Source organism: Eubalaena glacialis, chromosome 4 (genome assembly GCF_028564815.1).
Source record: "Eubalaena glacialis isolate mEubGla1 chromosome 4, mEubGla1.1.hap2.+ XY, whole genome shotgun sequence".
Taxonomy (NCBI): Eukaryota; Metazoa; Chordata; class Mammalia; order Artiodactyla; family Balaenidae; genus Eubalaena; species Eubalaena glacialis.
The window spans coordinates 28,469,845-28,492,034 of NC_083719.1; positions in this window are offsets into that span (position 1 = coordinate 28,469,845).

Sequence of the window (22,190 nt, forward strand, 5' to 3'; positions counted from 1 at the left end):
GACGGAATCTGTGGGGACACCACCCCACATCAGGTGGGAGTGAGAACAGCTGAGCAGATACAGTGTGGAGAAATATAGATGTCACCTGAATCTCAGACATAATCCCAGGGTGAGGGCAGGAAAACTGAAATGACAGAGATTGTTTCTGCTACCCAAAGGAATAAGAATTTAAAAACAAACAAAAAAATAAAGCCAGGTATAGAAGCAGAAAGAAAGTTGAAGTTCTTGCACATCTAAATTCAGCAACTGAGATTTGTATGCAAACTGAGATTTTACAGCATTTGTATGCAAACTGAGATTTTACAGCAACTCTGAGAGGACTAGCAACCATTTGTTGAGAAATGACTGTGTTCTTGACACCTCAGTCATGTTGGTATCATTATCTGCCTACTCTACGCATGAGAAAACAGAATCTTAGAGATGTTCTGTAACATAGCCAAGATCTCCCATTAGGGAGTGGCCCGGCCAGGATTCCAACCCAAGTCACCTGATATGAATCCCAGACTCTCAATTAATTAACTAATGTTCAAGGGTAAACACAACTTCAGGTTATTTCTTCAGAGGTTCTATTATTTGAAGTTGGATTGTTATTGTAAAGGATTGCTATTATATAAACTTTTTTGACATCAAATACATTTACAGAAAAGTGCGTGTAAGTGTATGACTCTATGAATTTTCACAAACTGAACGGCACCCATATAATCAGCACCCATTACAAGAAAAGAACATGAGAAGAACCCCAAAGCCCCCCACTGTCACCCGTATAGTCACTACCCCCACCCCAAGGCCAATCCCTCTCCCTGAGCCCACTATTCTGTGCTCCACAGAATCAGAGGTTAGTTCTTGCAGACTTTTCCTTTTTGGGTCTGGCTCGCAAAACTAGAAGTCTCCATTCCTCTGTTTAGAGTTACTTCATCACAGAGAAGAAACCAAAGCTTTGCATGCTCAGCTTATCAGCTTTCCTCTGTCTGTCAGAGTTTTTTAGGTCAATTCAACCTGGCAAACATTTACTCAGCTGTAAGCTGGGCACTTTGTGTTTACTGAGCAATGGGTTAGAGAAACAAATTAGACAATCGTGTCTCTGCCTCCTAAAATAGCAAAGGAATATGATTGGGTACCAGTGTGCTCTTAAACCTCTTTGGAGACTGTAGAGAGCTAAATACACGGGGCTTCCCTGGTGGCGCAGTGGTTGAGAATCCGCCTGCCAATGCAGGAGACACGGGTTCGAGCCCTGGTCTGGGAAGATCCCACATGCCGCGGAGCAACTAGGCCCGTGAGCCACAACTGAGCCTGCGCGTCTGGAGCCTGTGCTCCGCAACAAGAGAGGCCGCGACAGTGAGAGGCCCGCGCACCACGATGCAGAGTGGCGCCCGCCTGCCGCAACTAGAGAAAGCCCTGGCACAGAAACGAAGACCCATCACAGCCAAAAATAAGTATAAATAAATAAAAATTTTTAAAAAAAGAGCTAAATACATGCAAGATGGTCTTACGGATTGTATATGGCTGGTATGCAGATGCCTGGTAAGGTATGATTGGCATCTTAAGGTGTCTGGACTGAGTGCTTTTACAAGGATCCCATAGATTCCCTGGGTGATACTGAATTGGAGAATAGGTTCAGATATATTTGGGGTTGCACTTTTGGGGGCATATTTTCCCAGGCAGCTGATGATAAACAGTTAAATTTCAAATTGTCCTTTGTGTTTTCCAAAAGTTCTTGGGTTATTATGAAAACATCTCAGGGGCAGAAAGTAGGCTTAGATGTAGCCACTTATTGTCTCATAGCCTGTTTCCTGAGTGTATCAATCACTGTTCCCTGTAATTCTCTAGGCAGAACCAGTATATAGACTACCTGTAAGTGTGTCATGTGTGTGTCTGCAGAAAAATGCAGACTCTATAGACAAACACAATTTTCACGTTAATTTCCACATTTAAGGAGAATCTTTTCCCCTGTTTCCAGTTTTTAAAAGTCATGCTTTACAACCTAAGTGTCCATCGACAGATGAATGGATAAAGAAGATGTGGCGCATATATACAATGGAATATTACTCAGCCATAAAAAGAAAGGAAATTGAGTTATTTGTAGTGAGGTGGATGGACCTAGAGTCTGTCATACAGAGTGAAGTAAGTCAGAAAGAGAAAAACAAATACCGTATGCTAACACATATATATGGAATCTAAAAAAAAAAAAAAAAAAAAAATGGTCATGAAGAACCTAGGGGCAAGACGGAAATAAAGATGCAGACCTACTAGAGAATGGACTTGAGGATATGGGGAGGGGGAAGGGTAGGCTGTGACAAAGTGAGCGAGTGGCATGGACATATATACACTACCAAATGTAAAATAGATAGCTAGTGGGAAGCAGCCGCATAGCACAGGGAGATCAGCTCGGTGCTTTGTGACCACCTAGAGGGGTGGGATAGAGAGGGTGGGAGGGAGGGAGACGCAAGAGGGAAGAGATATGGGGATATATGTATATGTATAACTGATTCACTTTGTTATAAAACAGAAACTAACACACCATTGTAAAGCAATTATACTCCAATAAAAATGTTAAAAAAAAAATAAAAAATAAAAATAAATAAATAAATAAATAAAAGTCATGCTTTGTAGTCATTACTTCCCAGAAGACAGAGCCCACCTTATTTTTCTTTATCTCTGAAAAGCAGTTGACCTGCTTGTCTTCAGTTTGTCCAACAGACCCCTCTTCCTCCACCTTCCTCTGTGCCCCAAGAGAAGACCTCTGGCTCTGCCCCAACAGGTCCCCTGGCCCTCTGGCTGCATAGTTGGGTTCCAACAATGGGAAACAGTGCCAGGAGGTCAGAAAGAGGGAAGAAAGAGGGCTGGCTGCATCCCTCCTCCACACACTTCTTGTGCTCTTTTTCCCTCTCTCTCTCCCTCTCCCTCTTGCCATCTCCATCTCTCTCCACCTCTCTCCACCTCTCTCCACCTCTCTCCATCTCTCTCCACCTCTCTCCACCTCTCTCTCTCCACCTCTCTCCACCTCTCTCCACCTCTCTCCACCTCTCTCCACCTCTCTCCATCTCTCTCCATCTCTCTCCACCTCTCTCCATCTCTCTCTCTGTGACTGCTCCCTCTTCTCCTCCCTTCCGCCTTCGGGCTGGCAAAGTGACCCATCACACTACTCTGTTGTCCTTTTATAAAACTTTCCTCCAAGTACCTAGACTGAATGTGCCAGCAATATCCTGCTAGGACATTAACTGATACAGTAACCAAATCCAGCACTGAAACCTGGGTAGCTCGGCTCAAAGCATGGTTCTTCCAGGCTTGTTGATAAAGATACTATTTAGCTTCTTCAACCAGGAATTATTTGGAGGTTTTTTTGGTCCTCATAAGGGTCCCGGGCAAAATGATGCCATCTGTCTTCTTCATGTGCATGAATATATTTTTTCCATGGGTGGGATAGGTGATCTTTCACCTTTAGGAAGGGACTAGCAAGACCCAAAGCAGCTTTTCTGAGATTTTATAAAATCTTGAAACTTAAAAAAAAATGCACGCAGAGAGGAGCAGACAGGGGCCAGTTGGATCACTATTAAAACGTATTAACACTTTAGGGCCTGAATTTGTGCGTGTCTTCCAACCTCTGCAATTCCAACTGCCCATGTTTATGCAGCCCCTCTCACGTGTGCCTGGACTGCAGGGGCGCACACAGGACACACCATGAAGAGGGATTCAGCACCAGTGCTGCCAGGCTGGACAATTTCCAGAGGATATAAGTCCTTGTGCCCAGTGGGGACTCAATAATAAAGTTGACGACAGAGATGTAGATCTACTGGGATGACTGAATTTCTAAAATGTCCTTTTTCATCGTTGATCTTCCTGGAAATTATTCCAGAGCATCTCAGCCCACCTCTGTACTCTTCCAGCATTTGGGGGGTTTTGAAATGCAAATTCATATCTGCATTTGGTGATTGTTAGGGTCGCACAATATTTTGGCTCCATTCAGGTCTATAGATTTATGAATATTTATACATAATATATACATAATTTCTACATACTTTTAAAAAGTTCTCCTCCATTGCAAATTGCCTTTAATTAAGAACCTGATAGCAGTATGTTTATTTTTTTATTTTCATGAACTGGTCTAGAAGTAGGCAGGAGGAGAACATATTTATTTAAAAGAAATAGTAAAGAAAATTTAGCAAATAGACAAAAGCAAGGGGAAATGCCACCCAAAATCTCCTCGCCCCAACAAAGCCATTCTAATATCTCCATACATTGTACTCAGATATTTTTCTAAGTAGAGGTATGTTTGTTTCGCATACAGACTGTAAACTGCACGTACTGTGTTGTTTCTAACATTTTCCACTTTATCAAACATTTTTAAAAATTGAAATATAATTGATTTACAATATTAGTTTCAGGTGTACAACATAGTGATTCAAAATCTTTATACATTATACTCCATTTAAAGTTATTATAAAATATTGACTATATTCCCTCTGCTGTACAACAGACCCTTGTTGCTTATTCAACTTACCAAGCATTTGCCTTTTATAACAGAATCATAATTTAACTTTTTAATTGTTTTTTCAATATTCTACAGTTAGATATTCTAAATCTATTCTAATTTTTTTCTATTACAAATAACTTCTTGATGAACATCTTAATTCAAAAAGCATTTCTATGCAAATCAAAAGTACAATGAGGTATCACCTCACACTGGTCAGAATGGCCATCATCAAAAAATCTACAAACAAATGCTGGAGAGGGTATGGAGAAAAGGGAACCCTCTTGCACTGTTGGTGGGAATGTACATTGATACAGCCACTATGGAGAACAGTATGGAGGTTCCTTAAAAAACTAAAAATAGAATTACCATACGACCCAGCAATCCCACTACTGGGCATATACACTGAGAAAACCATAATTCAAAAAGAGTCATGGACCACAATGTTCATTGCAGCACTATTTACAATAGCCAGGACATGGAACCAACCTAAATGTCCATCAACAGATGAATGGCTAAAGAAGATGTGGCACATATATACAATGGAATATTACTCAGCCATAAAAAGAAACAAAACTGGGTTATTTGTAGTGAGGTGGATGGACCTAGAGTCTGTCATACAGAGTGTAGTAAGTCAGAAAGAGAAAAACAAATACCGTATGATAACACATATATACGGAATCTAAAAAAAAAAAAGAAAAAAAAGGTTCTGAAGAACCTAGGGGCAGGATGGGAATAAAGATGCAGACGTAGAGAATGAACTTGAGGACACAGGGAGGGGGAAGGGTAAGCTGGGACGAAGTGAGAGAGTGGCATGGACATATATACACTACCAAATGTAAAATCGATAGCTAGTGGGAAGCAGCCACTTAGCACAGGGAGATCAGCTCGGTGCTTTGTGACCACCTAGAGGGGTAGGATAGGGAGGGTGGGAGGGAGACGCAAGAGGGAGGAGATATGGGGATATATGTATATGTATAGCTGATTCACTTTGTTATACAGCAGAGACTAACACACCATTGTAAAGCAATTATACTACAATAAAGATGTTAAAAAAAAAAGCATTTCAAATGTTTTTATTTATGATTATTTCCTTAGGAATCATCCCCCCCCCAAAAAAGAAAAAGATCAGATTATGTTCTCACAGCTCCTTTTATATCACAATCATGTATTATATATTGGGATCATTACTAGATGAATGTCTGCTGTGTCTCTTACATTATAACCTTCCCAAGTGTGGCACATTGTCTGTTTTGCTCATCATTTAATTTCCCAGCACCCAGCACAGTGCCTAAGACATACTAGGTGCACAATAAATGCGATATTGAGACAATGAATAGGCAAATAAGTCAATAATGCACAACAGCCCAGAAAACAACCCTAATGTATACAGGGACCTAAATATTTTTGTAATGTTATTAGGACAACTGAATAGCTATTTAAAAAAAAATTAATTAGATCTTTACCATTACCATATGTCATAATAAATCAGAGATTGATTAAAGAGTTACATATTTAGAAAGCAAGCCACACACATCCACAAATAAGATATGAGTGAATATTTGTTCTAAATTATATAACAATGAAAGAAATCTGAAAGGTTAAATTTTCTGGATACAAAATACAAAAGTATAGAATTTCTACACATCAAAAATATCACAAACTGGACTTCCCTGGCAGTGCAGTGGTTAAGACTCCGTGCTTCCACTGTAGGGGCACGGGTTCGATCCTTGGTCGGGGAATTAAGATCCCACAGGCCCTGTGGTGTGGCCAAAAAAAATCACAAACAAAATTAAATAAGTAGGATTCCTAGAACAATACTTGCTCAGGTATGGAAGATGAAGGATTAATATCCTTCTTCTAGCAGCTGTCTGCATGCATCTATAAGAAAAATTTTAAACTAGTTGATAAATGGAAAAGGATGTGAACAATTTACATATGTCAGATAAATTACATATGGAAAATAAACATATAAAAATGTTTAACTTTAATAGTAGTGGAATAAATTCCACTTAATCAGTTGCCATTTTCACATATCAAGACTAGAAAAATCTATTAATGTTCAATGCTGATGAGAGTCTGTTAAAGAGAGTCACATAATTTGCTGGAAGGAGCGGACATTGGTACAATCTTTCAAAATCTTTGGTAAGCTTTTCTTCAGTATATGCCACCTCTCCTCACCACTGCCTTGTCATTTTGTGTCCTTATATTTACTTTGTATCAACGCAACTGTATGTTGACTTGTTTTCCCCCATAGCATAAGGATATACACATACCCATCCTTAAGTAAAAATATTTTTTAAAGTTTGAGGTTTTTTCCCATATATCTTCACCACAAACAGCTGCTATTATCAGCATTATTATTTTTGAACCTTGGAAATCATGGTAATAGTAGAAATTAACTTCTTAATTTAGTAATGAGTGTGCCACTGTTCTCAGCGTTTCAGCGGCTCTTACCAAGCTGTCTTTCAAGGGCTTCTCTCGTAAGGAACTCTTGCATCCCCTGCCAGGAAATAGAAAGGGATAGAGTAAAAGTATCTGGGATAAGGAGGGGTTTTGCCGAGCTTAGGCTCTCGAACTAGTGGCATGGAGACGTGAAGAAAAATGGTGTTAGAGAAGATAAATGAGTGACTTTGCATTACTTTAAAAACAGAACTAAGGGGAGGTACAATAAAAGAGAATGGGAAAAAAAAAGAATTTGTATTGAGGTCAGCATTAGCAGAGCACGACGCTGTCGTCCTCAACAATGGACATGGTAGTCTGCAGAATTCCTGGACCCTCTAAGTAAAGATAATGTTCGCCAGTAGGTGGCAGTCACACATCTAGAATAGCCCAAGACATCGCAGACCAAGTAATTAGCCTTACTGATGTGTTTCCTCTGGCCACCCAGAACCGTGAATTCTTATTTCAGATTGGGCTTTGGATGCATTTTACTATTCCGTGCAATTTGTCAGTGCTCGTGACAACTGGTCAAAATCATGGCCCGAAGTAGTTACTGCTGTCGAGGTTACCAGTGTGGTTTTCCTTCCATTGTACAGAAATCTACTCTTAGACCTCTCTATTTTTTTTTTTCTCCTTGGGAACTTGACACTACTTCTGCCTTAGAAATTATCATAAATGATATCCCAGGCAAACGTTTCTTACAAAAAGAATGAGTAGTACAAGGAATTGGCCAGCTGGGCTTTTGCTTTGTATTGGTTTGGTTTTCTTGTTTGGTAGATTTAAACAAAGCTTTCCAATATTTTCCTTCCCAAGCAAGACTTAACATTGAACAAACCATGTTAGATCACAACGGTATGAGATGCTAACCTATTTTGACAGATGCTTCTGTTGTAGGTTCTCATTCTATTTAATGTGCACTTAAGTCTCTGAGTTTGCCCAGCAAGATATCAGAAATACAGATACCACCCTTCTATAAAAAGCTTTGTTCTCAAGACAGAGAACACTGTGCATGCAGTGTTCACATATATGCATACAACTAGAATGAACCAAATATCATGATGCTAGCACTGATCTAGATTTTCACAGCCATATATTACTTGAGTGGCTTATGCTCATGTTTCCTACTAAGAAAGGATACCCAGTGGAGACCCACAGGGTCAGATGGACTCTTCGAATGAGCCAGTGAATCATCTTCAGCCCCAAGATCTCTCCTGTTATTTTTCACAGGATCTGCAGCCACGCAGGAGAACAGGTTGCAAAGTTCAGAATAGCTGCACTTACATGGGGAGCTGGGTGTTTGGAGGTTCGTTTTGTGGGAGAAAGAAGTTTCTCTGAGAGCTACCACATCGTATGATGGGAAAACATGATAAACCACTATTTCATGTGACAGAGCCTGCAGCAAGGCCAGTGACTGAATGTTGGTTATGCGTCACTCCTCGCCTGAATCCACAGGAACACTTCTCTCTGCAAAGGTCTCTGACTCTGGCCCCAGGCCATCATCAGACTGTGTCCTAAGTCGCCATGTTTGACAACTGTCTGCAAAAATAAACCATTTTAGCTGCCGTATAAGATAAAGAGGTTCTCAGTTTCATAGTATTGACCTCCGCAAATGAAGAATGTCCTCCAAACTCTAAAACAAGGAGTCGTTCAGAGGTTATATATAAGCATGAGTTATCTACAGACACATTGATTACAGAACATGTTACAGCTGAGTCCTAAGTGCTATTGAATTCACAGTAACATCAACTCTGGTTTATGTTTCACCAGTCCCTATGTCCAAAGGGGAAGCCAGTTGTTGGGGAATAGTAGTTAGTGTAAGTCAATATTTCAGAGGAAAAGCATCAGGGATAGACCTTTTTAGCTATACCCTCCCCACTTACCAAACACTTTTCTTTTTTTTTTTTTTCTCAAACACTCATTCTTGACTAGGAACAGTTCATCATGGAGGACAGTTTCACCCTTCATGGTGGTAGAAACTTTCCCTGTGTCCTTCACTGCCCACTCTTTGTACTTTATCAGCAGTTTATTTGGTACTTTTCACCCTCTTTCTGTACTTAGTTTTCAGTCTTGGTTAATGCCAAAAATGAACCACCTAATTTCGAAGTCATTTAAGTTCATATTATATATAGATATGTTTGAGCATATATACATATGATTATCTTCACATATATAACTATTCACATATTTATGTTTATATCACTCATATATGGATGCATGTGTAGAAAAGGATTTGGCCCTTTTTATTTAAAACTAAGAACATATTATGGACTGACTATGTGTGTACCCCCAATTTCATATGTTAATGTCCTAGTGCATAATATCATGGTATTAGGAGGTGGGGCTTTTGAGAGGTAATTAGGTTTAGGTGAAGTCATGAGAGTGGAGCCCCAAGAGGAAGAGATACCAGAGCTTCCTCTCTCCACCGTGAGGACACAGGGATAAGGTGGCTATCTGCAAGATGGTAAGAAGGTCCCCATCAAAAACCAAATCTGCTCAGCACCTTGACCTTGGACCTTCCAGCCTCCAGAACTGTGAGAAAGAAATGCCTGTTGTTTAAGCCACCCAGTCTACGGTATTTTGTTTTAGTAGCCCAAGCTGACTACGACATAATATATTAATATACATGAAGACGGCACAGTGTGGAAGGCCATGCGCCTACCTGTCAACAGTAGTGATTATACATTGTGGAATTGCTTCCTTTGCTGATCGCTCTCTCTTTCTTTTTTATCTGTGTTTTCCAAGTTTGCTGTAATAATCAAATATTACTTTTATAGTTAGAAAAAAAATAATGCAACAGTTTTTGAAAAAAACATATCCGATTGGAATAACAATGCAATATGTTCCAATAAAAAAGGAAAGGTGTTATTGGTCTTAGAGCCTGTCAGCCAGGATGATTCTCAAGTCTGTCTACCAGGCGCTGACTCGGCCAATATTACTTGAGTGTTTCTTCACCTTAAGCAGAGGTGGTAACATGTGGCTGATCCTATTCAGGAATGTTGAGCAAAGGAGAGGGTTATAAGAAAGCTCTGTGTATGTACCTAGACTGCCTATGTGAAAATGTGCTGACTCACTTGAGTTACATTTGCACTTTCTGGGAACCGGCTGTGCGCCTCCCATTATAGGGAATTCCCAGCAGCTGGGGCCATGCAGGAGCCCTCCTGCGGAACTCCCCAAAGCCCCTGTGCAGGACTTGCGAACGGTAACAATTTGGCAGAGCTGCCAAAGTCAAGACTGCAAGAGTCCCAGACTTCCAACAGTCAAGAGTCAAGGTGTGTTTCATAGGATATCCGGACCACGGAATTCCATAGCAACTGGGGTTATCAGCTAAAATATGGGGGACTTGGTTAAATTTGAATTTCAGAGAAAGATGCAAAATAAATAATTTTTAGTATATGTCTCAAATATTGAACAGGGTATACTTATACTTTTTTAAAAAAATTATTCATTGCTTATCTTGTCGACTGAAAAAAATGCACAACCGAAAAGTTGAGAATTATATTTTCTTCAGCGGACTTTCTGAGGACTTCAAGCCTGGGAGGCAGCCTCTCAGAGCTATCGCATATAACGCTGAGAAGCTCCTCCGAAGAGGTCAGGGAGGAACCAGGATATATAGGAGTTTTTGCAAGAAAGACCAGGCAGTCGGAACATCAAAAGATGACTGTTAATTAAAGAAAAACAGATATCTCAAGTTAAGGAATTTAGCGCTTTCCTATGTATGAAAAGATGCAAGAGTCTGGGCTCATTGAAATCATGCCTTTGATGTTCACCTTAGTTATCTCCAGCCAGGATCCTGTTCTTTCCCACCTGAGTTCCCTTAGGGCTCACCATATGGGGCATCTGTAGTGGCTTGATGGTTGCAACATCCTTTGTTTACTGAAACGGCAGACAACATTTTTCATTCACAATCTGAAATTCAAATTTAACTGAATTTTTTATTTGTTAAGTCTGGTAACCCTAATGGGGAACATTCACCCTCCCCCTTCCACTTTGGTTTGTTGGTTGGTTTTTACTTACTAAACTCAGCTACTTAATAGTTTAGGTTTTACAAATACATGTTGAGCCTTCCAGTAAGGCACCACTGCAGGTAAAGCTGGCATGCAATAGACAATGGGAGGCCACCTCAACAGCGTCAATGGTGGGGCTGGCTGGTTGGAAGCACAAGATGGCTGTCAGGGCTTCCCTGGGCCTCCTCTCAAGACACTGTAAACTGTAAAGAGCTCTAAGTGTGACTGTTAGGGCCACATCTTAGCCTTCCTTTGGCCATTGTACAAACGGAGCACCTGCAAAATGCAATGAGCTCACCTAGCTGTAGACTGAAGCCATTGTTCAGCCCCAGTGAAACTTGCCAGGGGCAAGGAAGGACTGGGAAACAAGAAAGGGCAGCCCAGCATGGGGTCAAGATTGTGCCACAGCCTGACTTTCCACAAGGACTCTCTTGTCTCTGGATGGTGGGAGCGTTGATGTAAGGGAGCCTGGGATGGAAAGTCAGGTTTCCCTGTAGGTGATTCAAACAGCCAGCCAGGTGGCAGGGCTCATAGGCTGAGAGTGTGAGGGGCCTGACCCAGTGCCTCTTGGCCACCCGCCAAATGCCTCAAATCCCCACTGTTGGCCTCATACTCTGGGAAGAGTTGAACATTTGAACTAGAGGATAGCATTCTCCTGTCTAACAAACAGATATTCAGAGGAATTCCTATATCTGGCAAATGATTTCCTAAGAGTCAGACAACAGAAGCGAGGTTTCAGGATAAAGGTGGAGCCACAGATCAGGAGTCAGGAGTCCTGGTTGTGCAGCTTTAGTCAAATCTCTTCCCCTCACACCTCAGGTCCCTCATTTATGAATTAAGAGGTAGAACTTGATGACCATGGAGGCACTTCCAACTCTATAATGCTGATAAATGAGTGAGATGCAGGATCAGTAAACTCTGGTAAGGGAAAGGATTCTGTGACAGGTTAGACATATAAAGCTCAGTTCAGGTCTCAAGATTCGCTTTCGAATGGTGCTCTAAGGTGACAGGGGGTGGGCTGAGATCACCGAGGAATAGCAAGGGACGTGGGGCAAAGGAAGAGCCCAGCCCTCTGAGACCCACCCCTGAAGCTCTTCATTCCACTCCCGTAAGGCCCAGCTGTTAATAATAAGGCCACATGGACTATATGGGAGAAACTGATGCTAAATTCAATAACCATTTAGTATGTCCTTTCTCCAGGCAGGACAAAGTCTTGGCACCAGAATATAAACTATAACTAGCTGCTCATATGGGCTGAATTTCTCTCATTCATTACTAATTCAACAAATATTTATGGAGCATCTACTCCACGCCAGGATTGTTGTAAGCTCTGAAGAGAGTATTGAAAGCCCCTTTCCCCTCTGTCAGCAGAACAGAAGGAAATAGTCCACAGGGTATCACTGCTCTTTGGTTGCTAACTGAGCAAAAGCAGATTCCATGCTACTCCAGTGTTTTGTTTTTTTTCCTACCTCGTTCCCCGTCTTCACCCAACCACGTTGGTTCGAATCATCCCTAGAGAAGCAAGGAGAGTTATGGGTTGAATTGTGTCCCCCCAGCACACAAATGTGACCTTATTTGGAAATAGGGTCTTTGTAGATGACCAAGTTAAGATGAGATCATGAAGGTGAGTCCTAATCCAATATGACTATGTCCTTACAAAAGGGGGAAATTTGGACACAGGGACATGCGCACAGAGAGAATGCCCGTGAAGATGGAGGCAGGGATCAGGGTGATGCATCTACCCGCCAAGGGACACCAAAGATTGCTGGCAAACCACCAGAAGCAAGGTGACAGGCATGGAGGAATTCTCTCTCACAGCCTCAGCAGGAACCAACCCTGCAACCCGTGGATTTCTAGCCTTCAGCTGTGAGACAATAAAACTCTGTTGTTCAAACCAACCAGTTTGTGGTACTGTGTTTCGGTGGCCGTAGGAAACTAACGCAGAAAGCCTTGAGCAAACGGTGCTGCTGTCTTTGCTTAAGGTTGGCAGGGGTAGAAAGAAGGAAACTACGGAGAATGGAGAGAGGAAACGGACTAGGGTATAAGTGGGTGTGTGTGCTTCGCAGCAGCCTCAGAACACCAGGCCTCTAACATTACTCGTAGTCCTCAGTTCAAAGGCTCAGAGCTTTTTGCAGAGTTGCAAAGACTGAGGCAGGGTCTGGGGAACTGCCAAGGGCTGGTGATTTGAGGACAACCTGTTCACTGATGCCGGCGGCTCTGATCTCATATGTGCTCCACTGACTCTCTTCACCATCTTCCCTTGCTCTTCGTGGATTTGGGGTCTCACCTTGGGCCTCCCAGCACCTCTCATACCCAATCCAGGCCATAGGCCCACTCCACCTCTGTTTGAAGACTAAGTTTTAGCTTCATTTTGTCTTCCCCTGACCTCCAGTTTCTGGCCCAATCCTGACCTTGCCTTGATACCGAGAGCTCGTGGAGGCTGTGCCCCAATTTAAGTTGATGATAGGACAAGCATGTTGGAGGCTGCTCAGGGATCATGGAGGGAAGGAGCGGGGAGCAGGGAAGGGGCTTCATAAAATAAGGATGCATTTGGCTCAGATCATAGGAAAAGGTCATAAGCGCTCACACTTAGATTTTCCCTAGCACTTTCGTGTGTATCGCCTTCGAGTTATATAACCACCTGAGAGACAGTTGAGACCGATGTCATAATTATCTTTATCCAATCTCCATGTTACAGATGAAGAAACTGAGGCTCACACAGGCTACAAAACTTGACCTAAATTACGCAGCTGATGAGTGAGGCAGCATCTGGTTTTAATACAAGTTCTTTCTGCCCTGCCAGGCTCTCTCCTGATAGATCAGCACTCAGAAACTGAAGGAGGATGCAGAGTCAGGCTGAGGTGCTGCAGGCAGAGGCAGACCAAAACTATCATTGACTTGGCTCTTCCTCCTTGTCAAGTACAAACTGGCCAAATACCACACACTAATAACAAAACACCTTGCATTCAGGCAACACCTCGCAACTGACAGTGTCCTTACAAGCATGACCTCATTTGATCCTTACAAATAACCCTGTGAGGTAGGCATGGTGAACCTGGTTATCCTCATTTTACAGATGAGGCACCTAAGCAAAAGAGGGTTAAATGCCTGACCCCTGGTCACAGAGCCAGGGGGTGGAAGAGGTGGGACTCAAGCCCAATGTTTCTCTGCAAGTCCGTCTTCTTTCCTATCACTCAGGAATGGGGTCCAGTCCAGGAATGGCAAATACCTGGCACACATACAGCCCTATCTCCCACCATACCCCAGGCAGACGTTATTAATCAAACACAGCATTGTGCTTGATTTGACCTCAAGTTCCTTTTCAAAACAGTTCTCCAGGCGGCCATTATCAGCTCAAACTGGCCAGCAAGATGAAGACTATTTTCCAGACTGCTCCAAGCAAGGCACAGAGACCTAATGCAGAGTGCAATTCATCTGATTAGAGATCTGGTTCAAGACTCAAAAAGACCCTAATAATGTGACTGTTCCCGTACAGTCAGTCTTACCTACTAATGTGTGACCATAGCAACAATAATAACGGTTAAGGTTTTTGGAGCACTTACTGTGTGCTAGGGCACTATATTAGGCACTTTACACGCACTTTCCTACAGAGTAAATCCTATCATTCCCATTTTGGAGGTGAAGGAATGGAGGCTTTGAGAATTTAGGAAACTTGCCAGATGCAGCCTGATCCTGCCAAAGCCCGCAGAATCCCCACCTTGCTATACCGTCTCCTAGACTGTAGACCAATGGGTTTTCGATTCTTTGTGAGGAGAAGCATTTCTTATTTTCCCAAACCCTTAAAATCAGAGAGGGGAGGAGATGCCAAGAGTAAAGTTGAGCAAAGCAAGCTCCCTGAGAGGTGGCTTTGAGGAGGAGAGTTTGCAGTGCGGACAGAGCTTGGCCATGCGAGGTGGAGCATCCATGCATGTAGGCACAAAGCCCTGGGCAGTGCAGGACAAGCCAATGGTAAGAAACCGGGGCCAGGGGCTAGCTCTCCCACACTGCCACATTCTGGCATGTTCTTCAGAGGTGTTCAAGAACCTAAATTTGACTCTGAACATTCACATTGCTATGAAGGTATGTTTGTCAAGGTAGGAGGATAGAACATATTTGTAGCTTGATTTGTAACTTGTGGCACTTAACTCATATGGTCAGTGGGCCTCCGTTTGTACTTTTGCCCAGTGACCTGCATTTGTTAAGGGTGGATTTGGTAAAAATGAGGCTTCCCTGCTTCTGCTGTTCTTGCTGCTTCTGCAGGCAGGCCGCTTCTGTTTTTGGGTGTTGGTGGGAGCAGAGGCCCCAGCCATCAGTCACTGGCTTCCTGAGGTCAGAGCAGGTGATTTGCATTCATTTAGTGGTGTCAATTGCAGCAGAACCAGTAAGGGGGTGGCAGTGCTTCCTGATCGAAGCAGCCTCCTGATCTTGGCAATGGCGGGGGGTTCTGGAGCCAGCTCCCTGGTTGAGAAGGCAGCCTTCAAATGCAGAAGAAACTTCGGCTCCCTTGGTGGCCTGATTCTTTGGCATCACTTAAGGAGTTGTTCCTGAACCTTAATTTTGAGTCAGCTTCTTCAGCCTTCTCAATGATTCTCTAAACCATATAAATCCCTGAAATAAATCCTTTCTGCATGAAACAACTCGAATGGATCCTGCTCTATGTAACTAACCTCTACAGGGCACTTCATAGCCTGTCTTCCCTGACTAAGATTCTGGTATCTAAGGAAACACACCTTTAGCTACATTCTGTGGTCTCATTGCTCCATTGAATTGGCTCCTTTGGCAAGGTTTGCTCAGTCTTGGTCCTGTACCTGGATTTAGCCTCTCTGATTTTTCCTTCAGATCTCTGTCTGCCTGACTTGGACAGTGTGCTTCCTGATCATTGTCTCTCAGGTCTTCCTTGGTGCCATCAAAGCCCAGGGGCCAATCCCAGCACCACCTCCTCCCCAGCCTGGGCTCCTGGGGGCCTGGACCAGGTCCAGCAGCACTCCAGGCTCTGCAGTCTCAGACGAAAGATCAGAAAAATGTCTGGCATGGCTGCATGCAGAACAGCTCAGTGAGAGCCATCTGAGGACGGTCACTGGAATAGTACACGAAGAGAGTGCATTTGAAGAGAGGGCAGGAGAGACTATGGAGATAAGCCTGACCTTGGTGACCCTGTTAAGTACTGAGAATGGCACTCCCTGAAATCAGAGATTGCAAAAGCAAACGGCAAGTGTTCCTTGTTTTCGAGTTCTTCTCCTACAGTTTCTCCGAGAGTCTTTCAAGGACTTGGGTAAAACCAAGCAGTTTCATTTCACTACAAGTCCCTGCAAGGAAGTCTCCAAATTCCAGTGGCCCAGTTTTTCCACTTTCGCCTCTTCAGGTTTGAATGATCTTATACAGACTTACAGCAAGTCCACTTGAAACCATTTTTGTCTCATCGGGTTTCATCTCCCAGCTCATGAGCTCACGGGTTTTGCATGATTTCAATATGAAGTCATCAGCTCGTCCCTAGATTCCCAGACAGGCTCGAAAACCTCAGGATTCTTTGAATAAACTAGAGGTAAGCCCCATGGTTTGCACTGAAACCTGAAACCCAGACTTTCTCCCAGGTGCTCTCACGTATGTATATTTATAGTTATTATATGGTTCAAATCTTTCTCTCTTTCTTAAACACTAAAACTTTCCATCTTGCTTTTTTTCTCCTTAGCCTTTGCATCTGCCCAGTCAGAAAAGGAGAAGGCCCAGAAGGAACTCAGTCCTGGAGGAGTCAAATGGTCAAAGCTCAGGAAATATTGAGCCCTCTGTTTTACAAAGGATCATGTAAGTACACGCTGGGAGCTGAAGGAACACTGAGATTCTGGTGGGAGGAGAAAAGAAAACTCCACCCTAAGACGCCTGCATAAGGAGTGGAAAGTGGTATATATTTCAAGTATCCATTAATAGAGTCAACATGCTGGAAACAAGCCAGAATGTGTAGGCCTGGAATTCTGGAATGTGTATTGACAGAACATTTCTGATTTCCAAAGTCATAGCCAGCAACAAAAATCCCATTGTGGTATCAGAGCTTCCATTCTCTCTTGTGTACCCATGGGTTCTCTCTGAGCATAGACCATGAAAGAGTTTATAAAAAATAACAAGAAAGTCATAAAGACGGCAACTTTGAGTTTATATCAGTAGTTTGAATTTTAAGAAAACACAACTTCTTCATCAAATGTAAAAATCCACATTACTCCATCTAATTTGACTCAAACAAGTACTATTAAATTAGCCCCTGTTACATTCTCAGTGCTGAGTAAAGTTGCAGGAAATACAATAGAACTATATTAAATGATTCCTTTTCTTGAAGAGTAAGAGAGACAAATATTAAACATATTGAACTTATTAGTTAGAGAGCAAAGCCAGGGAAGATAACCTGAAGCATGTTACTGACATGAAACCTGGTAGGCAGTGAACAAAAGAAAGAACAGGGAAGTCAAACAGGTAGGTAAGTATTAACTGGAGACAAAATCCTTGAAATAGTCCTTGAGGTTGGGGTAGGATTTGGGAGGTTTCTGATCTAATGTTAATATAGGTGACTTTGCTCTGAAAGGAAATGAATCTAAATATAACTTGTCCCAAGGAGAGTTTGGGGAGTGGTCAAGTAGAAAGGAACAAGACCCGATACCCATCTCCTGGATGAATTTGAGCTGCTCCAAGGACTGGAAAGCCCCGAAGTGAGAAGATTGTAAACCCAGTGGAAAAGTGGAAGGGAAGCCAATGTGGGTAATTAGCCATGGCAGAGTGCCAGATCCCACATCTTGGCCACTTTATCTTTGCTTCCTGTCTGTCCTTGGAAGAGGTATTGTCAGGAATAGTATGAGCGTCTAGGATGAGGAAGGAGAAAGACCTAGTGGTGAGAGGTGAATGATGTCTGAGAAGACTGGGTGGATATAAGTCATTAGGTAAATTAACTCCTACACTACTCTTACGTACATTAAAAGTCCAAAATGGAATGAATTGCCTCTGCCATTTTCTCCCGAACCTGGTCATCTTTTTATGTTGCCCATTGTATTTAATGCCACTTTCATTATGTCGGCCATTCAGAATGGAAATTTCTCTCTTCCTTTTGTAGAAGAGGAAAAACTTTTTTTTGACTCTCCTATGTTTAGTGGCTGGGGCCTCTGAGTTAAACTAACAAAAGACAGATTAACAGGAAAAACAGTTTATTTGCATGTGCAACGTGCATAAATGCAAGAGTGCTCAGTGATGAGTAACTCAAAACGTTGTTAGAATCAGTAGATTAGAAAAAAGGAGCAGGGCGAAAGACTCCTATGGGAAGAATAAATAGGCTTCTTTAGAAAAGACAGGTTTTTTAGGAGAACAAACAAGAGATAAGAAAGCTTGTGGTAATATTTGTCTCTACAGGTATGAGCAGTCTTTCTGACTTCATCGGGGTCAAAAATTCCCCCCAGAGAAGGGATTTATGGTAGGTTTACTCTTGGTCTCTCCTGGGGGCAGACCTGCCCCAAAGAGAGAATTTATGGCAGTCTTCATTTCTCAGAAGTTTCTGCCTTTAGTCAGATAAGGGAAGCTCTGAGAAGGCTTCTTTCTGTATCTGTTGAATCTCAAATGTCTTCAGCTTAAAATAATCTTTGTACCAACCCTAGGGTTCTGAGTGGGTCTCCACACCTGCAGCTCTGCTTTTAGTTCATAGCCTAAACCTCTGCTAAGACTATGAGTTTCTAAAGGATCTTATTAATCATTTATCCCCAGAATCTGGCATATGGTTTCCCACCATTAAATAAGCTTGAATGAATGAGTAAATAAAGTACAAGAATACTGTTTTCCTAATATTTATCAAAGGGCAATAAACAAAAAAATCATGACACCTTTTACAGGACAATTCCTGGAGATGTCTTTAGCCTTGATCTGTCTCCTGAGATACCCACCTGTATTCTCAACTCTTTGTAGCCCATCTCCACCAGGTTTCGTGGGCATCTCAAATTCAACCTATCCCACTATGAACCCATTGTCTTTCCTGAAAACCTATTCTTCATATGTTTCCTAATTCAGTGAATGGCATGTTACCAGACACCCAACTGCCCAAGCTTTATAAATGTTATTTCTCATTGACTCTCCTCTTTTCCCCTATAGGGAATCATCACGTAGTTCTACTGATTCTACCTCTAAAATACGTCTAGAATAAGCATTCCTTCTGCCCCCATTCTGTTCCCATCATCCTTGCCTGGTGTTCCTGCAATCTCTTAACTGGTTTCCTATTTCGAATGTCTTTGCTCTCCAATCCATCACCACATTTTCCAAAACAGGTCACCAAACAGTCTGCTCCTGAAAATCCTCTAATACTCCAGTGCTCAGGAGTCATCTTTGCTTAAGTATGAAATGACATTTTTGAGACCTCACCCTGCATTACTGCTGGACATAGTCTCCCCATCACACTTTTAAGGGTCACAGCCCAGCTCTTTCTCTGCTTCTTTCCCCACTCTGGCTCCTCAGCTCTGCTCCCAAGTCATGTTCAGATCTTGGCCCTCTTTGCTTCTGGTCACCTTAAAGAATTTCGGGACTACTATCTGCTTTCTTCATGTTCTATTCCATTAGGCAAAAACAGATTTTTATAGAACCTCCAGAAATGAGAGAGCATAATGATGGCACAGTCAAAGGGACCATCAACACCACTGTTTAAAGATACTTATCTGGTATTTTCTATGTCTCCCTAGCCATGATCCCCTCGAGGCCATGACCTCACACTCTTCCTTGTTGCTCAAGACCTTCCCTCTCTAGAGCAGAATCTCTTCCCATCTTCTCTGCCAAAGTCCTAATGGCCCCTACCCCAGCTCTAGCAGACAATACTGAAATTCCCATGTTTATTAAACAAACTCTTCATGTGAAGCTGCTTCCATCTAGACTATGACCACCTGAGCTCACCTTTTATAACCAATCAGTTCCATTAAGCTATTTTCCAGAACAAAGCTGCAGTTCTCTCCTTTGGAGGAATTCTGCCATCCCCTTGGGCCAATCAGCTCAAATTACAGTTAGCTTTTACAAAAATGTGCTTTGTTGGTGTATTATTGGGGTTAACTCAGATCATTTTTTTTCCCCCAACTAGTTAATATTTTTGGTTCTCTCTTGTCCAGAAAAGTGGTCTCCCAAGTGGAGAGAGAACCAAAGGTGTTAGGAAGAAATTCCACTGGGATATGCAAGGAAATTATTGATATTAGAAGTTCTTTATTTATTTTTCAATTCTATTTTTGTTTATATTTATATATGTTAGTCTATATACAATATACAGTATACTATATTTATATGTCAAGGCAGGGTGGCTAAAAATATTTGCTGACAAAGGTGTGAAATCAAAAAGTTTAAAGACCATTGTTCCAGAGGGCAAAACCATGATCTTAGCGCAGCTTCTAAGCTCTTTGCAAACAGTGCCCAGCCGTATTTAATTTGTTAAAAGATAATTAGTTTTTCTTTAAAAAAGACAAAATTATGACCCTCATATAGATATAAAATGAATACATGTTAAAGATTTTATTTAACTCATTATTAATGAGGGAAGAGAATTGGAGAATCCAAAGAACAGGCATATTTATAGATCAGGAATACTGAAAGAAATGTACAAATTCAGGTAAGACTGCCTTCTTCCAAAGTGGGGGAAGGAAGTCAATTGGAACTTCCCAGGATCAAAACTTTACATCTCTAGGGTCAAGAATTATTTTGCATTGCTATCATTTGTCTATAACTTACTGAGTTGTAAAATAGTTCAAATGATAGGCTCAGAATCTATAGAAAATCAAAATCAGGGAGGGTGTGCTCCAGACCTGGGCACCTAAGGCCTGTAGGCCCAATCCGGCCAGCCAAATGTTTTTGTAAATAAAGTTTTATTGGAACACAGCCACACCCATTTGTTTAGGCATTGCCAACGGCTACTTTCCAGCTACAAAGGTATTCTTGAGTAGCCCAGACAGAGAAAGAAAAATTTCTTATCTGGCTCTTTACAGCAAAAGTCTGCCAACCCCTGCTCTAGAAAACAATGCACAGTTTTCCAACGAAGTGCAAAGATTTCTCTACACCTTCTTTATCCCAAGAGGGCCTCCCTCCCAATGGTCCCAGCTGCCACCATAGCTTATACGCTGGTTCTCCTGAAAGATTCTCGGGACTCTGCACTAGTGAACCTCAACACATGAATCGTGAGCCCCCAGAAAGTTCTCTCAATGGGCCTCAGACTGATTCCAAAGGCATTAGCTCTCTCTGTTTATTTGGCAGTGGGACCTCTTGATAGTAAACTGGAGAACTTCTGCCAGAGCCTGTTAAGGGCTGAATTGCGTCCCCCAAAGATTCACATGTTCAAGTCCCAACCCCCACTTCAGAAAGTGACTGTATTTGGAAATACAGCCTACAAAATGTGATTAAGTCAAAATGAGACCTTTATAGTGGGGGGCCTCATCCAATATAACTAGTGTCCTTCTAACATGAGGTGGTGACACCAGGGATGCACACACTGAGAAAAGGCCATGTGAGGGCACTGTGAGAGGGCAGCCATCCTCAAGCCAAGGAGAGGTCCCAGGAGAAACAAAACCTGCCCACACCTTGCTTTTGCACTTCCAGCCTCCAGAACTGGGGGAACATAAATACCTATCATTTAAGCCACCCAGTTGGTGGTACTTTGTTATGGTAGCCCAAGCAAACTAAAACAGGGTCGTTCATATTACCTGATCCAAAAACTGCAGCAGGTCTTGGAAATTAGCCTGCAGACATCTGGCAGATACCACTCTATTCTTTGGGGACTGAAAGCAGTGATCAACCATAGACTGATCCAGACAGAGTCAGCCCATTTGTGGTGACTAATGCTAGAGGATATTTTCCTCAGACACTCAATCATTAATTCATTCATTAATCCTTTATAAGATGATGTGGCCATAGAGGGAGGGATGCATATGTGCCAATGGTGATGGTGAGAGAGGGGTGAATAGAATGAATTCTGCTCTGGGGATTCATGGTCTAGGAATGGAGACAGACATAAACACAACGAACTGTCTCAGATCCCCTGTAGACTAGCCTGAGGGTATAAAAGAACAAACCAGTAAGAAATCACAATACCAGGTAACAGGTCCCGTGAGACAGGGATTTTTTTTTAAGTGATATGGGAGCCCAGAGGTCAAAGGAATTGATGCTGTCAGAGCAGAGCAGATAAGGAGGGAGAAAGGGGTGGTCGTGGAGGGATTCAATGGAAGGAGTCCTGGTGGAATGCGACTTGATGTGTGAGGGGAGGTTCAGGGTTTTTGCTTGAAGGTTCCCGC